Source organism: Lactuca virosa, chromosome 5 (genome assembly GCF_052849685.1).
Source record: "Lactuca virosa cultivar CGN04683 chromosome 5, Lactuca_virosa_CGN04683_v6, whole genome shotgun sequence".
In the NCBI taxonomy this organism is placed as follows: Eukaryota; Viridiplantae; Streptophyta; class Magnoliopsida; order Asterales; family Asteraceae; genus Lactuca; species Lactuca virosa.
The window spans coordinates 373,841,957-373,850,989 of record NC_136430.1 but is presented as its reverse complement, the minus strand read 5'-3'; the positions used below and the strand labels follow the sequence as shown (position 1 = coordinate 373,850,989).

The following is a 9,033-nucleotide window of genomic DNA, read 5'->3' as shown; positions in this document are numbered from 1 at the left end:
AACTTTATGATGATCAGGTTTGGAATATGGTTTTGACTTTTAGGATCTATGGGTTGTGGATTTGTCCTTCCTATTAGGTTTGTCATACGAATTCAGCATGGTGGCCCTCTTTTGTATTTCTTTGTCTTCTTCCAATCTGATGAACCTCAATGCTCTGCTTCTGAATTCATTCATTCGTTTGCATGGAGTCATTACAAGGTCCTCATAGAATAGAGAATCCTTCTTTAAACCTGTCTTAAAGGCCTCCACGATAGTGGCCATGACGATGTTTGGTATGCTTAGAGCTTCCCTACCAAACCTACTTACAAAGTCCTTTAAGGATTCTTTGGGATTCTGGACCACCCGGTAGAGATCACTAGTGATCCTTTCAAATATTCTGCTGCAAGAAAACTGATTATTGAAAAGATTACCTAAATGAGAAAAAGAGGTAATAGAATATGGAACATTAAGAAGATATTTTAAGGTTGATCCTCTAAGAGTCGATCCGAAGCCTTTGGATAAACATGCTTCTTTTAAGTGTGGTGGAATGGGAATGATCTCCATTCCCTCCCTATATTGTGTGAAATGTTCTTTAGGATCCGTGGTTCCATCGTAAGGCTTCATGCTAGGAGTTTGGAAGCACTTAGGAACTTTGTCAGCGACTATTGAGGGGATAAATATTGAGATCATGTGACAGGTGGGGGTGCTTTCGGTATAGGTTGGACCACCCCTGGTACTCTTGAGATCATCTGCCTTATTTGTTGGAGTTCTTTGGTTGTAATTGGGCTTATTCCTGCATCAAGATCCGTAGAGTTAGTATTAATAGTGTTACTGTTAAAGAAGTTACCGATATTTCTGTTATTAGGGGTATTGAAGGTCTCATCAAGATCGTGGGTCAGAGGAGTTTGGATGTTTGGGATTGATCTCCTTGTTGTGGTAGCAACGGATGTTGGAACTGTCAATTTCAGGCATTTGCATAGGGATCCCGTGTTGTTGAAATTCAAAATCCTCAATTGCAAGATTGAGGGTGTTGCCTCCTGAGGATTGTAGATCTCCAACCTTATCCTTTCCACTTTTTTAAGTAGCGTTTTGTTGTCCTCATGTTACTAAGCCACCTACCGTGTCAACGTCTTCATCATGGAGAAGAGTTCGTTATTAGAGACCGAGGCAGGAGGATCCAAGGATCCTGGAGCAACCAGAGGAGTGTTCTTCTTTGGTACATCAGAAGTTTTCCTCTGACCAGCGAGTCCGCTTGGAGGAGGTGGATGGTTTTTCGGAGGAACAGAGGGAACACAAGAAGAAGAAAGGATTGGTTGTGAAGACATGATTTTCGAGGATTATTAACACCACAGCCCTACGGTGGGCGCCAAACTGTTTTGGTCAAAAAATCAATCAAATGAATATCAACCAAGGTGAATGAGAGGCCTTGGTGTTGTTGAAATGATTATCGAAATTAGAACAAAATTGCACAAGTGGTTTACAAGGAAAGCCCTTGATCCTTGATAGGATCTCTGACATAAAACCATGGGAGGTGATAATGATCACCTGACTTGTTTGATCTTATTGATTTGAATGTAAATTATAGAGATGATGATAAAGATACGAATACAAGTGTTTGTGTAGCTCAAGGTGTCTAAGGTGTCAGCTCATTGTATCTGTTGTGTGCCTGTTACAAGTGTATTTATGGTCTAGTTTAAGTAAATAAAAGTCCAATATTTCCAGGATCTGTTGAACTGGTATTTGCACATGATTTGACTTGGTATTTTCGGGTCTTAAGCATGATTGAAACGTTTCTTTGTTGAGAATGAGTCTTATGTTAACCATTTCTGCACATGTAAGAAATAAACAATAAATATAGTCGTTAAACTTGTTAGAAAATAATAACAGTGATGTTCAGGATCATGTATGTTTTGGGATCTTGAGGCTCCTTTAAGATCTGGGGTCCTGAATAGGTTTAAGGAACTTGACCCCTAACAATGTACGACTTCCTTATCCATAGCACTGCATAACTGGCAAAGATATAAGCTAAAATTGACACTTCTAATGGAAATATTAAAAGCCACAGTAATCCCGTTTTTTAAAATATGCCAAGCAAAATAATTAGTTTTCAAAGGCACCCAATTTACCCATCTAAAATCAACCATGTTGTTATCCAAAACCACAAAGAGACTACAAAAAAAACATCCATGAAGCCTGTCTGTTGCACTTCCTAGGAGTTTGAGGAAGAATACAGTTGCACATTAGCCACCATGCTCGATGAATCAACTAATTCCATGAACTCTTTACATCTTTTCGGCTTTCTCAACCAATCCCATTGTAAAACAACAATGTTTACACCTTATAATCTATATGATACAACATAATATTTTTTAGATTCAGTTTTATAAAGCTCTAGGAAAGCATCTTTAAGAACAATATCTCCACACCACATTTCTTTCCAAAAGTACTTGCAACTCTATCCCCCATACACTCTCAAAAATATTTTCAAGAGAATTTCCTATTTCTTTAAGATCCAACTTAATATGAGAAATGTATAGCCATGTACTTAGAAGATCTAACTTAATACAAGTAATTTTGTGTAATGATTTAATATAGGATGACACAAAGGATATTAACTTCAATTTCTTTTCCCTCCACCATCGGTTAATGAGAAGTGCTAAATTCAAGGATGTAAGACACCCGATACCAAGATCTTCTTTATGCTTAGGTTGAATAAAAGATCTCCAAACAACCCAATTAATCTCTCTATTGGTTTTATTTCCATTCCAAAAAATACTTTCTTCTAATGCTCTTCAAAAGATCTATAGTTTTCTTGGGCACTTTAGATAAAACAAACTAGAATTATTATATGATTATCCTAAAAGTAGTTTTGTAATAACTTCATACGTTAGTTATTTATAATATTTACCAAATAAAGGAAAAGGGTCTTAATGGGTCAAAGTCCAATCCATTTTTGAAAAAGCTATCATTTTTAGTTAAAAAAAGTTGTACTTGTTCACTTTGTTCGATACATTAATACAAATGATGGTTGGTAGATAAATATCCATAGTGACAAGATGAAACGACAAGAGACCATCAATGACTTTGGTTGGACTGAAGTTAAGCGGAGGAAGCCACCAGAGCTTAACAAGGGTTTGATTGAAGTGAAAAATGAAATTAATCTATGTTTTTTGAATCCAACATCCCAGACAAGACGGAAAGGAATGAAATATGGGATGCCTGTAAAGCTTGTGGAATTGTGAGTGACGTGTATATTGAAGGGTTTTATAGGTTATCAAAACATGTAAAGCGGAAAATCTGAACACTTAAGTTCACATGCAACCTATAAGGATCTATGCTTTCTCTAACTGATAGCAACATACAATGAACATCAAGAACCCTAGAGAAACCCTATGAAATTCAAAAAAAATTACAAAAGTAGGGTTTACATACCTTAAGATTTATTATAGCAAATAAACCTTTGTTTCCTTTCCTTTGCACTTCAAAAACTAGCACCAAATGTTTAGTGCCTCTAATGGCTTGTACCCAAACCCTAGCAACTAGAAGACGAGAGGAGAGAGGAGAGGGGGTAGCAAATTCGACTATTCTCTTGAAGAATCAAGTGCGACAAAATAGGTATCCTAAGTATCCTATTTATAGTTGCTTAAGAAACCCCCTTGGAAACCAAAGAGTCCTTTCATGATTAATTCTAATTAACCTTAGAGTTATATCCAAATTAATTTGATTAATTAATTAATCATTACTCTTTCTAATTAATATATTAATCGTATAATATATTAATAAATCATTTATTTCAATTTCCAGTTAGTTTATTATTCGTATAATAATCTTATAAATTATCCTCTCTCTCCAAATGTCATTATACTCAGTTACTAGTTATGAGGGCAACCCAAAAAGGACTTTGCTTCTAATTCAAGTATATGCAAATTTAGTTATGAGCTTAGACACCTTAATCCAACAGTTTCCTGCTTGAATAAATGTATAACAACAATTGCATATATAACTTTGAACCAAACAACAAAGTGTGCTTTTCGAAGCAACTGCCGGATTCTGATTAAAATCATACATTGACCCTAAGATAAGTGAGCATTTATTCCTTCGTTCTACACGATATCGTACGAACAAAATCATGGATTAGATGATCAAACTCATGTTCATTTGTTCTGTTTCCTAATTTCCTGATTTGTCGATTAAATTTCAGACTACAAAATTGAACACATCAATTCAATTCGGACCAGGCCTGGTTCTTATAGATCAACTCAAATAATTGAGGGACGCACAAATATCACTTTTACTATTAAGGAAAAAGGAACTAATAAAATTTGACTATATAATCATACATTGTACTCATCAAATCGTGCTTGAAATTACACTTTATAACACCCAGTTATGAGATGCGTTGATGTAAACCAATGCACAATTGATTTGTAGAATATGACTTATATATCTTTGTTTGAAGAATAGAAGATACTATCGTCTTAGAATTACATGTGATTAAATCCATGAAGTAATCTCTAAGCGTGAGTTTATCCAATACTTAAATTTCTATTTCTAAGTACTCTTGAATGTTGCAGCAACCCGTATGTAATGTCTAATCCCTATGAACAATCTACAGACAATTCATGACAGTCTTAATTCACTACTTACTTCCAAAAGTATGAACGATTGAGGAATTTTGAATAATATTTATATTACTTAGGGAAGTAAAACATGCAAAGTGAAACACAATAACAAATTAATTAACTATGGTATCATACCCATTGAATATAAATAAATCCCTATTATTTAATCACCACAATAATTACAAAATTATTCATTGTATAATGTTTTGAGTAATAAACTAACCAGTTGAATTAGATAATATCAGTCATGTCATGAACATGCATAATATGCCTCTCAATAATCCTTCCATTATGAACAGATCGACTGGACATTACTTCAATAATGCTCATTTCACAATTCCAATTTCTTAACACTATCTAAGATGTACTGAAATTCCAACTTTACATGCATTCACCTTTTGTGATATCGAGGTTCTAAAGTCAAAGAAACTGAGCCTTTGATATTATACAATGTTACAATGGAACTTGTTACTAGAAACAATTTCATGGTTATCAAGTTTCAAATTCAAGGTACACTCCTTGAACATTTCTCTTGCATTAAAGTTTCCAATCATGTGTAGATTCTGCAAGCATCTTTCATTATGAAAACATTTCCATATTTCCATATGACCATCAATTATGACCAAGAATCGTCTCAATCTGAAACCTGTCACTATGGTCCTTACCAATAATATCATACTTCTAACTGTCCACAAATAACCAGTCTTTGGTAAAACTTCAGAATGTTCTTGACAGTTGTTTAACAACTTTAGTCAGACAAAATTCTAATCCTTTTCCCACAAAGTCAAAGGCATTTGAAAAATTTATGATATTCATATATGTCTTTGACTAATTTCTATAAACCGTACGATCTAAACCTTTACACTCGAAATAAAGTATAAGTGCCCTCTCCCTTAAGTCTACAATAGCGAAACAATTTTGAACTATGCAGTTTTCAAATTAGAGACATTGTTCCCTACGAATAGTATTGTCAACATGTTATTCCAGAAAAACAATTACACTTCAATTAGCTTTGATATGTACCCAGAAATCAACCGGACTTCTAGAAATCAATACCCTTTGACTTTCTCATGGAAGTGCAGATTCCTATTTTGTGATGCTTCGTCAAGCCTCTAATTAGGCTTCTTAAGCTTACTCACTTTATTCGGATAGTGTATATGTTTAAAACCTTTCAAGACGTGATAAACATATCTCCTGGAAGTTTAAACAATTATTTACCATTCCTCACAATTTAAAATATGAATAGGGATGTGGTAATTGATATGTGAATAATTAATCATATGTTTAACATATATTTCTATTCATTTTTGGCTAATTATATGCATAATATGGACAAAAGGTACTTAATAATGCTTATATTGTGTTTTCAGTCCAAAAGACATGCTTGGAAGTAGAAAGGAAAAAGGAGAAGCAATTAGAGACCAAAGAATGAAGAAAAAGGGAAAACTACACACTTACTCGGCGAGTCCACGCATGTACTCGACGAGTTCATTAGAATGTTCCCGAAAGAAAAGTCAAGATTCCTTACCGAACACGGATTTCACACTAGTACTCGGCGAGTCCACGACCTACTCGCCGAGTAGTCCCTGTTTTGTGATAATTATAAATAGCGGGTCTTAATCCGATGGAAGGACTTCTGGAACCTTTGGGGAGAAGCAAGCTGCGATTGAAGAGCCAGAAGAACCCTAGAGAACGAAGATACAACCTATAATCCAATTCCGAAGAAGATTTGAGGCACATTCTCATCATTCTACTTAATCTATTGTTTCTCAATTATGGTTAGACAATTAGAATTCGTTTTATTGCTGTTAATTACCTCAATCATGAGCTAAAACTCTTAAACTTCTGTTTGGGGATACAAAATTGATATTATGGTTTGATTAATGGTAGGATTAATTAAATATTGGTGATTTTGTTAATTTTAGCTTGTTAAAGAACCTTATGTGTGAATGATAACTAATTTTCTGTTAATAGGAAGATAATTAAATAGTATGAACATCTTTTAATTATCAACCCCATATGTTTATGTGACCACTTTATCATATGTCTAGGACTAACGAACGTGAAACTAGAATTAATAAGAAAAATTAGGTAAATTCATGTGTGAGCTTGTTTGATGACCATCAGCAAGAGGTTAACTAAAGGACCAATTTAGTTAGCTATTACAAGTCTAAATTAACCCGAATAAATAATCTAGTGAATTAAATTAAATTAGACAACTGATCACTGTTTGAGTTAGTTTGTTTTCTAAGGATTATCGTAGCGAACGCAAGGCTAATCACTTGAATCGGTAGCCAATAGAAGAATTAATCCATTGCACTATTACCATAATATCAACCATAGGATCAATTGAGTTGAACTAAACAGAAGTCCCTTTTATTATTAAATTCAGTTAAATCTTTGTTTTTCTAGTTCTTAGCCTAAGTAGTATTAGTAAGTTTCTAGTCTTGTAAAACTAGAGAAAACCCGTATTTACTATTTAATTTAGATAAAATTAGTCTTTAGTTTTAATTTACCGTTCCCTGAGTTCGACACTCTACTTACCCAACTATACCACTAAAAGACAGGTTCACTGCCTTTGTGTGCTTAATTTATAACTCAAAAGTAGGATTAAAACCAGTGCATTTCACACACATCAAGTTTTTGGCGCCGTTGCCGCGGAACGGTTCTAAATTAGCACTAATTTCTATTTTTATCGATCCTTTGTGTGGGATTTATCTTACACAAAGTTAATTCTGAGGTAATTTAGTAGTTAGTATAGGTTTTGATCAATCCCTGTTTTAATAAATTAAGTAGAAAATTTTTCTGTTTTTACCTTGAACTCGCCGAGTGCACTCGACGAAACTCGGCGAGTCCATCACTGTTCACAATTTTAGCTTTTATTTTATTTTTGTTCTTTTTACGCGTTTTTCTTGTTTTATTTGCAGTTGTTTCATGACCCGAGGATCTGATACACCTTTGATCCCTCCTCTAGACGACCCGGAATCCGCCCTAAGGAAGAACAAAGGAAAATCCGTTGGAGAATTCGCTTCTTCAAGGAATTCGCCACTAAAGAACCTAAAGTCCGTTTTCAGCAAGAAGAAGAGCAGCAAATCAGGAGCATCCAGCGCCTCTTTGACAATCGAAGACCCAACTAAAGAAGACGCCGAGTACGAGACCGAAGAAGAAGAAGACCCTACATTCGGTCACGTTTCCAATTCCGACGACGAATTAGCTATTCTTATGGCTAACATTGATGAAGTCCCCATGGGGGAATGGAAGAAGAGGATATGCGATGATACCGGACCGGGACTTGTGCAACCCGCAATCCCCGCTACTGCTACTTTTGAGCTCAAGGGTCACATCCTGGCTCTACTTAAGGAGATCCCCTTCACAGGCAAAGACCACGAAGACGCTTACAAACACTTGGACGAAGTCAATGATGTAGCTGATTATTTCAATGTTCTAAATGTGCCTCGGGAAACTCAGCTACTTCGCATGCTTCCGGTTACTTTGAAGGGTGTTGCCAAGGATTGGCTCAAGTCATTGCCCCCAGGATCTATCACTACATGGGCCCAAATGAAAGAAGAGTTCATTGATCAATTCTGCCCGCCATCCAAGATATCCAAGCTAAAGAAAGCCATAGCTAACTTTGAACAACAAGCTGGAGAATCACTATATGAAACGTGGGAGAGGTACAAGAGCCTGCTAAGGAATTGCCCACATCATGACCTCAATAGTCAACAAGAAGTCTTCATCTTCTATGATGGAGTAAATGTTACCACTAGGCAATTACTTGACTCGCAAGGTCCACTCACGAAGAAGGCACCTCCAGTGATAAAGCAACTAATTGAAGAATTCTCTAAGCATTCTAGAGAATACCACAATCCAAGAAATGATGTGACGAGGGGGGCCGCCTATGCAGCTTCAGAAGACTTGTCAGCAGTTATGGCTATGCTAAAAACCATGGATAGGAGGATGGATAAAATGGACCAAACGATACATGCTATTCGGGTGGGTTGCGAAAATTGCAATGGGCCTCACCTTACTAGAGACTGCGATTTGGATGAGAATGGCAACAAAAAGGTGCAAGTTTGTTACTCAAGTGGGGACCGATATGATGAAGATTGGCATAGACCAAAGAAAGAGTGGCTCCCTTATGACGAGTACAATAAGGCTAAGGAGGAGAAGTTCAAGCAAAAGGGAAGGGGTTTTTACCAAAAGGAGGAGCCATCACAAGAAAGAAAACCAAGTTTGGAAGAAATGCTTACCAAATTTGTAGCTGCTTCAGAAAAGAGACATAGTGATCATGATGCTGCAATTCAAGAAACAAGGACCATGCTTAGAAACCAGCAAGCATCTATCCACAACATAGAAACGCAGCTAGGGCAACTTGCTCAACAAATAAACCAAAGATCACCGGGCGAACTTCCTAGCAAAACCGAAAACAACC

At 36.0% G+C, this 9,033-nt stretch overlaps 1 non-coding gene across 1 annotated transcript; it reads right to left on the bottom strand.

Annotated features, from left to right (window-relative positions):
* Window positions 1-8,207: 8,207 nt before the first annotated feature.
* Window positions 8,208-8,314, bottom strand: LOC145117966 (small nucleolar RNA R71). The gene has a single exon (XR_013712957.1). It is a non-coding gene; the product is annotated as a small nucleolar RNA R71 (small nucleolar RNA).
* Between the last annotated feature and the right edge of the window lie 719 nt (window positions 8,315-9,033).